The 16,121-nt window shown below is 47.7% G+C and overlaps 1 protein-coding gene across 1 annotated transcript in view; it reads left to right on the plus strand.

The window, feature by feature from the left end:
- Positions 1-1,526: 1,526 nt before the first annotated feature.
- Lzts1 (leucine zipper tumor suppressor 1) overlaps positions 1,527-16,121 on the plus strand; it is a 54,957-nt gene continuing 40,362 nt past the window's right edge. Inside the window, exon 1 of the mRNA XM_032918545.1 lies at positions 1,527-1,769. The gene's annotated coding sequence lies outside the window, so the exon portion shown is untranslated. The remainder of the gene's footprint in view (positions 1,770-16,121) is intronic.

The following is a 16,121-nucleotide window of genomic DNA, read 5'->3' on the forward strand; positions in this document are numbered from 1 at the left end:
GTGGGACCAGAAAGCTAAGGGCCCCTTTGCCCAGCTCTCTGGAATATTACAATCATGACAAAGTTGAGTTGACAGAGATCTGTAATCCACTGTCCTTAGTCTCTCTTCAGCGTCTACTGTTACCTTCAAGTGCCAGAACAGTTGCTCTGTATCCTCCCGTTCATCAAGAGTCCTAAGAAACGTTCACCTCTGAGAAGACATGCTTGTACCAAGTCAATAAGTGGGGCACAGAAAGAAGAGGAGGCTTGCGTCAAAAGAGGGATCTGTCTACCTGTGGTGGTTACAGAGGTCCAAGTAAGGATGGTGCTCATGTCTGGAACTGGGAAAGGTATAGTTAGCAAAGCAGGAGAAACACTTCTCAAATGGAGAGATAGTCTGGCATAAACTCCCCATCTCAGTCTTCCAAATGCTGGGATTACAGGCTGGCTGTCTATCTATGTTCTCTAGAAAATAGATATTACTAAGCTAGAATTACGGAATTAAATAAAGCTTAAAATTAATCTAGGGTCAAGACCTGGAGGAAGAAGCAGGGGTTTGGAGTAGGAGAGTGTCTGATTCATTCATGAGATTAGTGATCCCTACTCTTCTCCCCTTAACTTGCCCCTTTCAGGCCTGGGCTGAGACTTTCTGGGCAACACCTCTGCCTTTAGACTGGCTGGCTTTTCACTATCTTACCCTCAGACAGGCGTTGAAAAGGTGGGTGAATGGCTGCTGGTTTTAGTGCTCGGGATTGAAATTAAGACCACGCCTTTTTACCACTGAGCAACTTCTCCAGTCCGCCCTGCAGATATATTTCCACTTTAAATTTTAAGACAAGGTCACACTTTAGTGCTTTGGGTGGCACTGAATTCATTTTGTGTTCCAGGCAGGACTTGAATTTATAATCCTCCTGTTTCAGCTTCTCAAGTCCCTGGGATTTCTGGCTTGCATCACCTAGGCCAGGCTTCTGAAGTGGCAAAATTTGAATTGGATCTTTTTTGAGGAGTAAAGTCTCTGGGTTCTGGGTTCTCTGGTCTGTAATCGCAGCAAGAGGAAGCAGTACCCTCATAACACCTCGAGGCCTTTAGTGTGGTCCTTAAACCAAGAAACTCAACCTTTTGTTGGGGTTGTGGTTGGGGGTTGGGCTGGAGAAATCACCGGTAAGAGGTAGCAAAGAAAAGGGGAATGCAGAAAATGGGTAAAGAAAACGCGAAGGCGAATAGATGCAGATAGAGAAAGCAAGAACTAGGAGTAGTGGAAGATGAGGAACGGGAGAGAAAGGCTGAACAGACGGGAATCCCCGAGGGTGATGAAGCGAGAGCTAAGAAACTGCGAGCCTGACCGGCGCGGGCTTTGGGTAGAGAGGAGCCAGGAGGTCGGAGCAACCCCAGCTGTCAGCCGGGAACAAAGGCCCGGGAGAGAGCAGGACGGGGTGCAAGCAGTGCGAGCCAATGAATGTCGTTGACTCTGGCCCCGCCCTACCCGTGCCCCGCCCCGCCCCATCCCGCCCCGCCCCGCCCCGCCCCGCCCCGCCCCGCCGGCGGCCAGGGACCCAGCGCAAGGGCCAGAGCGCCCGGGCGAGCTGGCGGGCTCTGGGCGGCTGCGACAAGCTCAGAGTCCGAAAGTTTCTCTGCCTTTCTGCTGCTCCTGGGAGTGTGACTTGAGCGACGCGGGATCAGTCGGCTCCAGTAGCTCTCCAGAAAAAGAGAAAGGGGCACTGCACAAAACACACCGAAAAATCAAATCTGCAGCCATTTGCAGCTATCTCCGAGGCGGAGGAGGGCAGACAGGTAAGGTACGGGTACCCAGGGTCCTGTTCCTCCTTCACGCAGTGTCTGCAGTCCCGCGGATGGCCCAGGCACAGGGAAGGCTGCTCTCCCTACAGCAAACCACTCCCGGAGTGAGTCCGCTCGTCTGTCGGTCTTTGTCTGTCTGTGTCCGCGTCTGTCTAGGTGTCTTTGTTTCTACATGTAACTATCGGAGTAGAGGGCAGCGGTAGGTGTGGGGGAGTCTTCTATCCTGTCACTGCTTGTATTTCTAATCTGACCCCAGCCGGAAGGAAACGGTGTGCATCAGTCAATCCTTCTGTCTTTGTCCGTCAGACCGGGGGGGTTTGTTTCCTCGCAAACCTGAATTTTATTTTGGAGACTGTGCATTAGGTGACATGAATGCAGAGATGAAGATATGAGAGGTGAGGAAGTGAGGCCACAGAAACTGAGGCCACAGACAGAGGATACAGTTGCTGGGGACTGGCTAGTGAGCTTTACCTTGCTAGCTGGAACTTTTGAGGTACATTGTGTCTGGAAGGAATAGAAATGAACTTGGGCGGATGCACAGACAGGCAGGCAGACAGACAGACAGACACACACACACACACACACACACACACACACACACACACACACCTCAGTTCACTCCTTTTTCTCACTCACCACAGGGAGTCAGATCCCCTCTGTTTTGCCTCTCATCTGCCCAGGCTTCATTCAGCAATAGAGACCCAGACACCAGGGACCAGGTGATTGTCTCCCCTCCCTGCTGCAAGTGGAAGAGATTAAACCATGGCACATGTGAGTATTCTGCTCACCCACTGGTTGTCAGGCCTGGGAAAGTGCTGTAGAGTCCTCAATTTCCCAAGCACGAGAGATGTTTAGGGATCCAAGAACCATGCCTTCTGCCCCCAGGCTTTCTGCATGCTCCTTGAATTGCTGGTGAGGAGGTACTAGGTTCTGGGTAGCTGTTGTAGAGGCTGCACCACCCAAGGGTCTTTTCCTGGGAAACACAATCTAGACTCAGCCCATCCACGGAGAGATAAGCTGTCTGCACACAATTCTTCCAGCACCCAGACCCTGATGAGGAGGCTGCTGGTAAGGGATTTTGAGGATTTGTAACCCGAGCTTCCTTCAAGTTCAGAAACAATTTTCTGCAGGCAGACAGGAGGAAAATGGAGGTGTTTGAAAGGTGTATGCTCATAAGTATAAGAGTTAGATTTTACAGGGCTAAGAGTCTTCAAGGTTGGCACAGAGCAGAGTGTGGGCAGCAGTCTGTGGGCAGGGAATGCACCCTAATCAGGCATGGCCCACACCTTGTATTTACCCAGCTCTTTCTTCTGACCATTTTCAGTGCATCATAGATGTTATCTCATTTGTTGTCTCCTTTATCCTCACAGCACAACTCCCACATTAGCGTGAGATGTGATTTACTCTGGGTCTGCCAGTGAAGAAACTGAGGCACCAGAATGGAAGGGTGTTCCCATAGCTAGTGGGAGCCAAGTCCACCATTAATGGAATCCGGAAAAGCATGTCTTAGCCGTGTCGATAGGAGTATAGAGCACGCATGTGCTAGAACTGAGAACTGTCTGTGGAAAAAGAAAGCAGAGCATCCTTCCTGGAGGTTTCATGGAAGGAGCAGACATTTGCTTTTGCTCAAGACGATTGTCCTTTCCTCTTTCTAGCATATGTCTTGGCACACTCTGCAAGGCAAACCTGCTTTAGCTATTCAGTCTGTACACTCTTGAAACTGAAGGAGATACCCTAGTCTGGCTATCTACCTCACATGGCTGACAGGAGCTGAGATAGAAGAACCTTGCTGTGGGGAGTGGTCTGGGTGTGCCAGTCTCTGAGAGTGTGAGAATGCCCCACTGCCATGCACGGTTAGGAAGCCAGATGTCTGCATGTGTGGGCAAAGAAGTAGATGGACTGGAACTAAAATGGCCTCTATTCGGGAACACTTATTTTTATGCCTTTGTGTGTGTTTAACATTTCACCCCACAACTTTTCACTGGATGCTACAAGATGCAAGGCTTTGGGACCCATAGTGAACTTCAGGAATGAATACCATAGGCTGGGGTTGGTTTCCTTGAATGAACACTTCCTTGAAATTGCAGGGTCTCTGGGTTTGAGCCCCTAACACTACATAAACCTTCATATGGCGGCACAGTATTATAACCAAACCTTGCCTAGGTGGTGGAGATAGGATATCAGAAATTCAAAGCCAGTCTTGACCACATAGGAAGTTCAGTTAGCCTGTGCTAACTGAGACAATTTCAAATGCAGAAAACCACAACAAACAACCCAACAATAAAAAATACCAAATAAGGTCCTGACAAAGAATCTATTTTTAAGCGACTTAAATTCAATTTTTTTATGAATAATATTGTAACAAAGTTTAACACCGTCCATTGAGTGCCATCGAATCTCACGCCATTGTTTTAGCCACAGGCATCTGCCACAGGAGTATAGTCCCCCAACCACCTTTCCCTTAGGTCCAGATCCTATTCCTTCTTCTGAGATATTTCTACCATTTGGTGCTGCTGTCACACTGACTCATTGGCTCCCCAAGAACTACAGAGTTTCTGGGGACGAGGCCACACAGTGAGTTCTCAGCTCAGGGTAAAGGGTCTGCCACTTAGACGAGGCCTTTAGTAAGTAGTTAATTAGCCAACTGTTAGGAAAGAGGGTGGGCAGGGAGCTCTTTCCAGTGGTAGATTTCTACACGGGCACACTTCCCTGATATGGCTCTCGCTTCACTTGCTGTGTTATAGGGCTTCTGCCTGGACAAGCCTGCTCCATCCCAGGCCCTGGCCCTAACAGTTTAGAATCAAGGGGATCCTCACTCTACCTACTCTTTCTGTGTGTTTGTCAACCCACGAGAGCAGATGTGGGAGGAGAAGGTACTAGACCGGATTCAGACCTGGGGTCTAGAGTTTGTACGTTCAGAGCTACAGGCATGCAGTTGCAGGACAATGGTAAGGGGGGCCGGAGGAGAAATTTCCGACTGCCTGGGGACTCTTCAAGCCAAGTACATCTCAGCACTGAATTTGCCTTTGAATGGATCTCGTTGGTGCTGCCCTTTGGATTCTTTGGAGAATGTGAACGGCTGTTGGGTTTGGGGAGGTAATGTGACTGGGCTTTATGCTTCACTAGTTTTACGTGTCTTTAGCAGAGTTCATCAGGATGTCTCCTATTGTGATAACCACGTGTGCTCTCAGGGCCCCATGATCATTTAAGTTTTTCTTTGGGAGAGCATTACTCATGCTCGACAACCTGAATTTCATTGCTATTTAATTAAAAATTGAGACAGGGACTCAAGTTGCTCAGGCTGTCCTGAAACTCTTTAAGTAGCTAAGAATGACTTTGGATTCCTGTTCTTTCACTAGTACTTAGATTATTGGCACGTGCTACTATACCTAATTCAGTATAGAGATCAAACCCAAGCTCTCCTAACTGAGCTATGCCCCCAGCTCACACACACACGTTACAGCACGTTACAGGTCTCGCCCATGTCAGGTGCTAGAGAAATGACTTAACTTTTGAAGAGGGGAACTAATGCATTGAGCCTAAAATTGGTGTTGTCAGTTAGAAATAATTAATTAGCGACAATCCCATTGAACTAACACTCTCATACTAATTTTAGTACAACAGCTATCTCAAGATGGAGGTGAACTGAAGTTGCTAGAGAGGATGTAGGTGGTCAGGACTCGGCCTAGAAGATGAGCCTAAGCAGGTGTGTAAAGAGAGTTGGTAGAAAAATAAGGTCAGCATTCCAGCTTGCAGCTGAGAGCTGAAGAGAACCCTCTGGGCGGCCCCTCTTAACAGCTGGTGAATGAAAAGTGGAGGGGAACAAGCTTGAGTAAGTTTGCCCTTTGGCCTCCACAGCTACTTCTTTGAGCTTTAGTGGAGTGTGTGAGACACCTTGCCTAACCTCAGGCCTGACTAGGTCTCCCAGGCCCTTTACCAGAGTCACCTTTGTAGGTTCCTGTTCTCTAGGTCCTGGCTTCCACCTCCTTAAACAATTCCAGAGCCATGAGGAGGAGGTTGGGAGGTCTTGCTGAACAACAACTACAGCTGCCTGGGAAGCAATTTATGTCAAGACTTTTTTGAGTTTCCCTTTTCTTCCTAGCTTTTTTTGGGGACAGGATCATTTATAACCCAAGTAGGCTTTGAACTGTCTATTCCCTCCCTACAAATCTTGAAGTCCTGATCCTCCAGGACCACCCTCTCAAGTGTTAGGATTAGAGTTGTGCCTATACAGGTCCAGGTTTGCTTTTGGATCCAGATTTCCCCCAACAATTTCTCCCCCTCCTCCCCACTCTCTGTCTCTCTGTCTCTTCCTCTCTCTCACATACACACACACACACACACACACACACACACACACACACACACACACACACACGCGCGCGCGCACACACTCACACACTCACACACTCATAGAAACTACACTTTAAAAGAGGACTTACTGTCATCATCATTGATAACATCCAACTGCCCTATGCTATTCCTTCTATCATATGGCGGGTGAGGAAACTGAGTAAGGTAAAGGAACTTTACCCAGGGTTTTCAATGAGCACTGAAGCCAAGCAGCATGAATACTGGTTGTAATATAGTTATGAGGCTGGTGGAATTCATTGATTTTCCTTCTCCTTTTGTGTTGAGTGAATAGTGCTCAATGTAGAACCCAGGGTCTCGCATGTACTGGGAATGTACCTTAGCACAGAGCTCTTCTCTCAGCTCCTGACCTTATTAATTAAACAGATTTAGACTCCCTAAGTCATTGACAAAGGCCTAATAAACAAATAAAAGATATATTTAAATTTCGGGCCAGCATTCACATGGTGAAGGGAGAAAACTGACCCTTACAAGGTACCCTTGGCATCAAGCATAAATGGCTCCAAATAAATGAATGAATGAACAAATAAATAAGTTAATTTTTTTTCTTTTTCTTTTTCTTTTTTTTTTTTTTTTTTTTTTTTTCTTTTTTTCGGAGCTGGGGACCGAACCCCAGGGCCTTGCGCTTGCTAGGCAAGCGCTCTACCCCTGAGCTAAATCCCCAACCCCTATAAGTTAATTTTTAAATCATAAGAGCACAGCTACTCTAGTAATTACTGTAATTTGAGGATGAAAAAGGCCTCAAACTTTTCTTTCATTTTATTGTGCTTCTTTTACCCCCTAAGTGCTATATACATACATATCATATATCTGTTACATTCAGATCAACTCAGGAAGTAGCCAAGGATGAGATGTCTATTTGGGGTTTGCTTTACAGAATGATTTCTACGTGTTAAATTTCTCCTTAAATTTAGTAAGTTCATGTTATTTATTGATACGGTCCACATTGAAATTAGAGCCAATGCTTCCTTCAAGGAAGCTGAATTAACGATATGCCCCAGGAAAGGCAAGATTCATCCTTAACCGATTTCACCTTGTATACAGCGGGTAAGTTCCAGAATAAAACATGGCGGCCATGTTTGCTGAGAGTCAACGGGTGTGGAAGCCAGACTGGAGTTTATCACATATGGAAGGTTCCCCTCGTTCAGGATGAGAGCCATAGGAAGAGAGCGTTGGTGGGAGAACGGAAAGAGACAGCACAGAGAGGGGATTGTTCGAATCCATACAGTAGAAGTCTGCCTTTTCTTACTAAGTGACAGGCTAAATTGGCACCTAAGCTGTGTGATGTGGGTTGTGTCCACTACTCGGAACAAAGGCTGTCCTTTGCAGAACACCAATGGATTTGCTTTGTCACTTAATCACTGTGGAAGAGAAGACTGCCCTCAGAGCAACCGACAGAGCTTCTCTCTCTCTCTCTCTCTCTCTCTCTCTCTCTCTCTCTGTGTGTGTGTGTGTGTGTGTGTGTCCCTCTCTCTCTCTCTTTCTCCTTCCCTCCCGCCAATTCATTCACCCCCTCCTCTGTGCTATCCATGCACAAATATGTGACCATTTCAACATGTGACACAGACCTTGTGTGACTCTCAAGATCCTAAGACCCAAAGATCCACACCCCGTCTTCCTGAATGCCCTCTCTGTGGCACGACCTGAGGTGTGGGCAGTCAGTCCACACCCTCACACCACAGAGCCTCAATCTCTACCATCCCTAAAGCAGTTTTGGATAGCTATGAGTTCTTCACAGACAGAACCAGTCTGGTCGAAACGCCCAGCTTGAGGGACATACAAGGGAGGGGTCCCTCAAGTGGAACTGAGATGAGGGATGGGGGTCACATTTGCTCTTCGCTCTGAAACCCTGTGTACGCATCTTACCCAGGAGACTTCCAGGTGGCTGGTGCAGCTCCTGCCCCAGGCACGCAGGGCAGGGCTGTGTACTTGGCTCAGTGGCCTGCTGGCTTTGGGGGCAGCTTCCTTCTCTTTGCAAAGCCATTTGATGCTAAATCACCCTCCTCCTGGCACCCTGGTCTGCTAAATTGGTCTCAACTTGCTGTACCTTCCACCCACCACCTTAGTCATTATTCGCTGGCAGCACTCGGAGTGGGTGTAAAGCAACCGAACATTATATTCCTGCTGTAAAGAGAGAGAATGGAGTAGAGACATGCACAGAGAGGGGAGAAAGGGAAGGAGGTAAGAGGGAGCGAAAGGGGGCAGGGAAACAAAGCTCAGGGTTTGCCAGCACCTTTCCCTGGAGAGCCAAATGACACTGGGCGGTGGGGCTGTGCCATATATCAGGGAAACACCACCTCTGAGGGGACATCCCTGCTGAAATGGAAGGTGAGAGGGTCAGGAGACACAGGGAGAGAAAGTCCTTTAATTCTATACTATGGACTTGCCACCCCTTGAGGATTTGTCCTCGTGTGTTCAGATTTAGCCTTTCGGTCTTTCCTCCCAGCTGAGATGATAAACCCTTTAAAACACCGAGTGGCACATGTCCTGGCACAGGCTAAATTCAGCCTGCTGAGATGGTGGCTAGGCTCATGGTCACCCTTTAGGTTTTCCTGTGCCATCCAAGGTACATAGTCAGGAAGAGGGAAGTAATGTTGAGGAATCCTGAAGGGCTTGGCTACCATTTTAGGAAGGAAGCCTCAGGGAGGGAAGGAATTACACACGGATCAGTCAGTGCGGAGAAATAGAAACTCTGATGACAGCCCCCCCCAACACACACACACACACACACACACACCCTGCAAGGCAGGGTACTCCTTCAGCATGAATTATACCCAGTATTGTACTGGGGCTTGCAGGAGCTGGACAGCCCAGTGGGTCCTCAGGACTAGCATCTGGGGCTGTGGTAGGGAGGAGAGAGCAACCTGGACAGGAGTTACTCTACGATGCTGGTGGCGTGGGTTTGGTCATCCAGGAAGAGGAACGGACACAACCCTAACCCACGTGGGCTTGAGAGCTACTGTGCTCCTGGACTCCGGAGCCTTCCTTCCAGCCCTCTGCTTGAGCAAGATAATAGAGAAATCCTGAGCCAAGGGCCCGAGCACAACCAGGGAGCCAGGAGCACTGAAAACTGTCCAGGGGAAAAGAGACCACGAGCTCTAGGGGTGAGCGTGACCTTTCATCAGCTTCTAAGGTTGGCTCCTCCTAAGCTGGATCCACTCTCTCTGAGCAGCAGGGTCATGATGAGAAACGCTTCAGAAGAGAAACCGAAATACACAACGGGTATCTTACTGTTGCGGCATTCAGATGTTAGTCCCAGGAGCCCAGAATGCAGGGGCAGGGCATCTTTGCAATGCAAGTGAGGAGGTAGTGGGGTTTGTACTGGGCCCTCAACTTGAGACAACGCCCCCTCTTTACTAATCAAAGTTCTCTGAGCCTTAAGGCTTCCGTGGCCCTGGCAGACAAACCTCACCACAGGCAGGTGGGGGAAAACTGGAGAAGCCTAGAGAAGCCACTCCCATCTCCATCTGCACAGTAAAGGGAACTAGTTACTGAAGGAGGCCCTGGGAAAGGCTTCCAGCTGCCTCTGCTCCTCCCCTAGCCAGACTTGCAGCTGCCTCTTGAGTCAATCTCAACCACCGGTGGCCGGTGGGCAGGTGTGGGCAGCACCCAGGGCTTTTTCTTCAGCCTTCACTTTGTCATGTATTAGATTAGGAGAGCTGTGTACTCAGCCTCCTTGAACTCTACAACAGTTACCTGCTGACCTCTGTTGACTTAGAAACCTGGAGTTACGTTTACACAGGATATACACAATCAAGGGTTCAAGTCTAAGGTTGTGGATTTTCAGAGAACTTAAAAAGCCTGCCAGACATCCAGGGTAGAATTCCTAAATAACATTCTATCTGTAACACCCACTCCTTGCCCCTCATCACTCAACAAAAATTGTTCCCAAAGTTATTTTTAATTTACTCAGCTCTAAGAAATCTTATTTTGAACTCACAGGACCCAACTCCTTTCTATCTAATTCCATTCTTAAAATCATAGGGTAGTGGACAGACTCTAGGTCCCAGGAGCAGGAGATATTATATCTGCCACAAGGAATCTGGTCTGGTGCTGTGGATGAGACAAGTAACTTTTTTCATATGTGTTTTGAGACAGTCTTTAGCTCAGGTTGCCCTCAGACTTCCTATGTAGCTGAGAAGGATGTTGAACTTCTAATCCTTTTTCTCTGTCTTTCTAAGTCTTGTAGACTTAGACCCAGTTTTATACAGTGCTGGGGGTGAAACCCATTACTCTATGCCTATTGGGCAAGCAGCCTACCAACTGATCTACATCCCTGGCCACCGACAAGCACACAAAAAAACGTCATGGGTGAAAAGACTCTTTGTAAAGTGTTTTCCTGGAGGACACAGAGCTTGAGAAGGTCTGAGGGAGAAGGATGTCACTGTCCTTGGTGGTAGGATGGCTGACAAAAGGCAATATGGCAACCAGCCTTGCCTGGTTTGTTGGAATCAAATGGAAAAGGGCCTGTGCTCAACTGTTAAGTATTCATGCCATTTGGAAGACAGAGAGGCAGTCAGTAGACCTTGGCTAGAGTCACAGTATAGAACAGATATGAAGACCGTGAGACTGCTCTCAAGCAGTGCTTATCTAAATGCTTTTCTACCCTACTCTTCTCTCCTACTTGATAGCAGGTGTTCCCAGAGGCCCTGTGGTCTGGACCGTTTGGGGTAGCTGAGGCTTCAAGGAGGGTAAACCTCCTATTGTAAGGTTAAGGTGCCTGGCTCTATGTTTACTTATCTAATTGGACACCTTTCTGCTTTGGACCTACATAAAATCAAAAAGGACTCTGTTAAAAACAAAACAAGCTACACAGATGTTCTGTCAGTAAAACACTTGCCTGACTGGACCTGTGTTTGGATCTCCAAAGCCCCAGTGCTTTAGGAGGGAGGGCTGAGACAAACAGATCTATGGGGAACTCAATGGCCCATGTCAACAAAGTATCCTCTCCTAAAAAAAAAAAAAAAGGTTGGAGTGAGGTGTCAGAGAAATGGCTTCGCCTGTAAAATTGGTGGCCTGGGTTTGAATCTGGAATGCACTTAAGGGTGGAAGGCATATGAAAACCCATACACACATAATTTATAACATAGAAAATGCCTGTGCCTGGCACCCAAAGTTGTCCTCCGACTTCTACCTATGAACCATGTACATGTGCACTAGCATATGAACATTTACATATGAATGCGCACAAAAATCTGAAACAAAACAAAACAATATAGAAGAAGACAGAGAAGCCCAGAAAAGGGGAAGGATTGGCTCAGACTCCCTTGTAACTAGTATTCTCACTTTAGACTCACTTGTAATTTGTGGACCAAGTGTAAGGAGCCAAAGGATTCCATGAGATCCTGACTCCCCAAGGGTTCGGCAGGTTTTTCCTGGGGACACAAATGTGCATCGCTGTCTCCAGGTTTTTTTGAAAATATCTCCAAAGTTAGGAGATTCCTAGAAGAGCCTCAGTGATTGCCCCTTCCCATGACCTCCATTTTTTTCTGCCTGCTTGTGGAGTGTGTGTGGGGGGGGAATAGGGGGTGTCAGGGGATAGGGGGTGTGGAGGTGGGAGGGGAGGGGTATGGGGGATAGGGGGTGGGAGGATGGGGATGTGGAGGTGGGGGGTGAGGGGGGGGGGGGTGGGAGGGATGGGGTGTGAGGTGGGGGGGGAGGGGTGTGGGGGTACAGGGGCGGGGGATGGGGGTGTGGGCCTGTGGTGTGTGCTTTGTCCACCTTTCCTCATGTTCCCCTACCTTCTCTTGTTCTTCCAAGGATGTGAGCAGTTCCCAGCTAACGGGACAGTATTCTGGCTGGTTCTGTGTGTCAACTTGACACAAGCTGAGGTTATCACAGAGAAAGGGGCCTCAGTTGAGGAAATGCCTCCATGAGGCCCAGCTGTAAGGCATTTTCTAAACTAGTGATAAAGCGGGGAGGGCCCAGCCCATTGTGGGTGATGCCATCCCTGGGCTGGTGGTCTTGGGTTCTATAAGAAAGCAAGCCGAGGAAGCCAGGGGAAGCAAGCCAGTAAGTAACATCCCTCCATGGCCTCTGCATCAGCTCCTGCTTCCTGACCTGCTTGAGTTCCAGTCCTGACTTCCTTTGGTGATAAGGCAATCCTTTCCTTGCCAACTTGCTTCTTGGTCGTGATGGTTTGTGCAGGAATAGAAACTCTGACTAAGACAGACAGTGAAGGATTGCTGTGCTCATTGCCATCACTCCCAGATAGCACATTATTACAATGACACAAAGTTCCTTGGCACTGTCTCCAATGTGGATAGCTTGCTTGTTGCCAGTCCATGGGCCTTCTCCACCCAGACAAAGCACACAGAGAGACTCCCGTTTGGACAGACGTATGTCTTGATGTGGTTTAGGATGCACATGCACATCTGTCAGGCTCAGTAGAACTAAGTGCCAGGGCAGCCATGTACTTCTCAGAAGCCTCCTCCAACCATGCCATGCCATCCATGCTGCTGTCTCCGGGAGAGTTCCCTCAACGAGGCAGCAACCTGCCGAGTGGCAGGATACTAGAGGAGCCCTAAAGGTATATGTACCAACCCTATTGATCAGCTAGGGAGGTTGCTAGTGATGAAAAAGTAGGGTTTGCACTCATGAAACCAATTGATAAAATGTTTGTGATATTTAATTTTAATTGTCACACTTGACCCAGTCTATAATCACCTAGAAAGAGAGTCTCAGTGAAGGGTGGTCTATATCAGGCTGGTCTGTGAGGAATTATTTTGATTATTATATTAACAGATGTGGGTAGACTCAGACTAGAAGTGATTATTTATATTTATTTAATATATATATATATATTAAAGAAAAAGAGGCCATCAAATTGAGTGACATGGGAGAGATTAGAGAAGCAAAGGAGAGGGAAGATATTTTAACTTTTAATAAAATTGTTTAATAAAAAGTGAAAGTTTATGGTACCATTCCCTGGCTTTGGGCCCCGAATGGGAGATGAGCAGGGAAAGAGATGTGAACATATCTTCATTTTCTCACTGCTTCTGATTAGCTAGTAGCTGGTCTGGGGTCTGGCCTTAACTTGCCTTGACTGGACTGTTTCCTGGAATTGTAAGCTAAATAACTCTTTACCCTAAATTGATTTTTTTTTTTTTTTTTGCCAGTGTGTTTTTATCACAAGAGACATCAAACTAGGACACTGAGCTTTAGAACCTAGCTGTGCTTCCTGCTGTCTGTGTGCTGGGGGTTGGGGGGAAGCTCACTTGGTCTCTCTGAACTTCAGTGTTGTGTTTGCAAAATAAATTGTGTCTCATATAGAATTGCTGTGGGACTCACATGAGACAGGAGCCAGTAGAAGCAAAATTATGTGAAACATGGTGGTACCCCAATTTGTCAGTGACCTCCCCCTCCTGCCATTAGTTTCATTGAAAGCAAAATACCTGAAACTTTTAATTCTCTGAGTGTGAGAGAGGGGCCTGGGGGCTTCGTGGGGGACAGGGAGAGACAGATTTGGGGTCAGGCTGTACGTTAACATTTGTATCAGTTTTCCCTGGTGACCTGTGTGGTTGTGGAATGTGTAACAGCCTGGTCTCCATCTCACTTGTCCATTTGACTAGTCTGTAAATGCACAGACTACCCGTGAAAGGATGCTGGGTAAGGAGCTGACATGAGTCTTCGAGTCAGCACTGAAAGTGGACCTCTTGCTCAGAATGACTGGTGCAGAATGCACAAGAGAGGGGACGGGTAGGAGGACAAGGCCAGGGAGCACGCAAGCCAGCTGGGCTTCCCACAGAAGAAGTGAACATATCCAGGTTAGGAAGCTCTTTACTCCAACTGACCATTGTCTGGAAAGGGGTTTAAACTTTTTTTCTTCTTCTTCTCCTGTCCCCTGTCTGAAAGCCAACGACTTTCCCGAATGACAGATTCCAGGATTGTGTTGGCAACTAAGGACCAGAAGGAAAATAAATAAGAACTTCTCCATGTGTTCACATGATGGGGGAATCTTCAGAAGCAACATGGTCTAGGTCTGGCTGGTTCTCCCCAAGAGGATGCAAGGCATGATAGGATTGAATTCTGCATGGGAGGATGGGAATCTTATCTCTAAAACAGCATTAGACAAGGTGGGGTGGGTCGGGGCGGAGGCAGACTGAGTGGGCTAGGAGAAGCTGCTTCTCTAGGACACATTTTCCTACCAAGGAAACATCCAAATGCTCCCACAGGAAATGTGTAGGCTGGAATTTAATGCACCTTCCAGGAGAGCTCTGTATTGATTTCCTTCTCCTCCTTGTCCAACCCCCTCTAGCCCAGCTCCACACACTGTGGAGGAAACTTTTCTTTGTTAAAGGTGTAGCTGGGTGTTGTGGTGACTCCCTTGAAGATACACAGTCGTTAAAGTGTCTAATCTGAGGATCTGATGTCAGAACCCGCATTGTCAAAGTCTCTCCCTGATATGTTAACATATACCTGGGAGAGGGTGGTGTCTCTACACAGACCAGACTTGTAGCTCCTAGAAGTAAAGAAGAGGGGTGCTGAGGCTGGTTTGCACAGCCTAGTTTGTAGAACTTTTGATTTTAAAATAGGTGTGAGGAAGATGGCTCTTAAGTGGCTCAGAAACCCTATGAAGCCCAGGCGTTTCCCTCGGGGCAATCTCATCCCTCCCGCTTAAATTATAAATTATTCAGTGGTGGGAACCACCCATCTGTGGGTGGAGTTCAAAGACTTCCCTCTGCACAGTCCCAGAGAAGACTCATAAACTCCCACTTGACCTTCCTTCGGAGATTCCCAAGCTGAGGAAAGATAGGAAACTTGTTAATGAAGCACAAGGCAGCCTGGAATTGCACCTTACTGAATTTTTTGGATGCCTGCCAGAAGTCAAAATCTTGGTGCCGCCTTGAGGTCTTTGATTAAGGTATCAATACCAAGAAAGGTCCCAGGAAGATGGATCCCCACTATAGGAAACATAAAGAGATGGCAACAAGCCCATCGCCCTCCTTTGCGTCCCTGCTTTTCACCCGCCATTGCAAACTCCAGGACGAGGTAACTGGAGTTGGGCAAGTATCATCTGGTAACTTCCTATTGTGAGGCTGGTTTAATTGCAGTGCTGGTCTCCTGGCCTTGCCCGGACCTGTGTTTCCCAGGCAGCTGGATTAGGAAATCTGTTAGTACAGTGTAAGGGAACCCTCCTTTGACCAGCCACCTGCCTGCGTGGTCTTCTTGTTGACAGGGGCTTTCTCAGTCTGATACTTGGCAGGCAAGTCCATTTTAACCTTGAGTGGTATTACGGAATCTCTTGTAGGTGTCTGACATTTCAAGAAACCTGACTGCAGGCTTCTTTTACAACCTGTACCAGTGATCCAGCATCCCGAGACAAACCTGGCATCCCATGTCAAGCTTAGCGTCGTAGGCCTGTCATTCTTGCTTTGTGGGAAACTGAGGCATGCCTCGGTTGCAGAGGAAGTTCAAGATCAACCTAAGCCAGCCTAGGGAGACCCTATCTCAAAATTAAAGACTCAGAGAGAATGTAATACAAGTATATCTCCTCGTAAAGTATTGTGATACAAGCATGAGCTCATGAGTTAGGTGGCATGCAGATATGTGGTATATACATAAAAGGCCGTACTTGTCTAATCCAATATGGAGACAACCTGAATTGTCCTCTGGCTTCCACATGTGCACACATACTAACACACACACACACACACACACACACACACACACACACACGCACACACACATCACATACCACACTACTACCATCACCCCATGACTGGGGATATAGCCCAGGGATAGGGTACTTAATTAGCATGGATGATGTCTTAACCTCAATAAATCTGTGCTTGACTTTCTCCCTGCACCCAACCCCTGCAAACCAACTCATGGCCCATGCCATAAGGTGAGAAGGTTTCATGTATCCCCTCTGTTCTCCTCTCTACCACCCCAAGATCCAAAAGGAGAGGACACCTTGCAAATACACTATCTAGGCTTCCTAAAGGGTGGAGAAAACCTAGGGTGTAGCATAAA

Source organism: Rattus rattus, chromosome 13 (assembly GCF_011064425.1).
Source record: "Rattus rattus isolate New Zealand chromosome 13, Rrattus_CSIRO_v1, whole genome shotgun sequence".
In the NCBI taxonomy this organism is placed as follows: domain Eukaryota; kingdom Metazoa; phylum Chordata; class Mammalia; order Rodentia; family Muridae; genus Rattus; species Rattus rattus.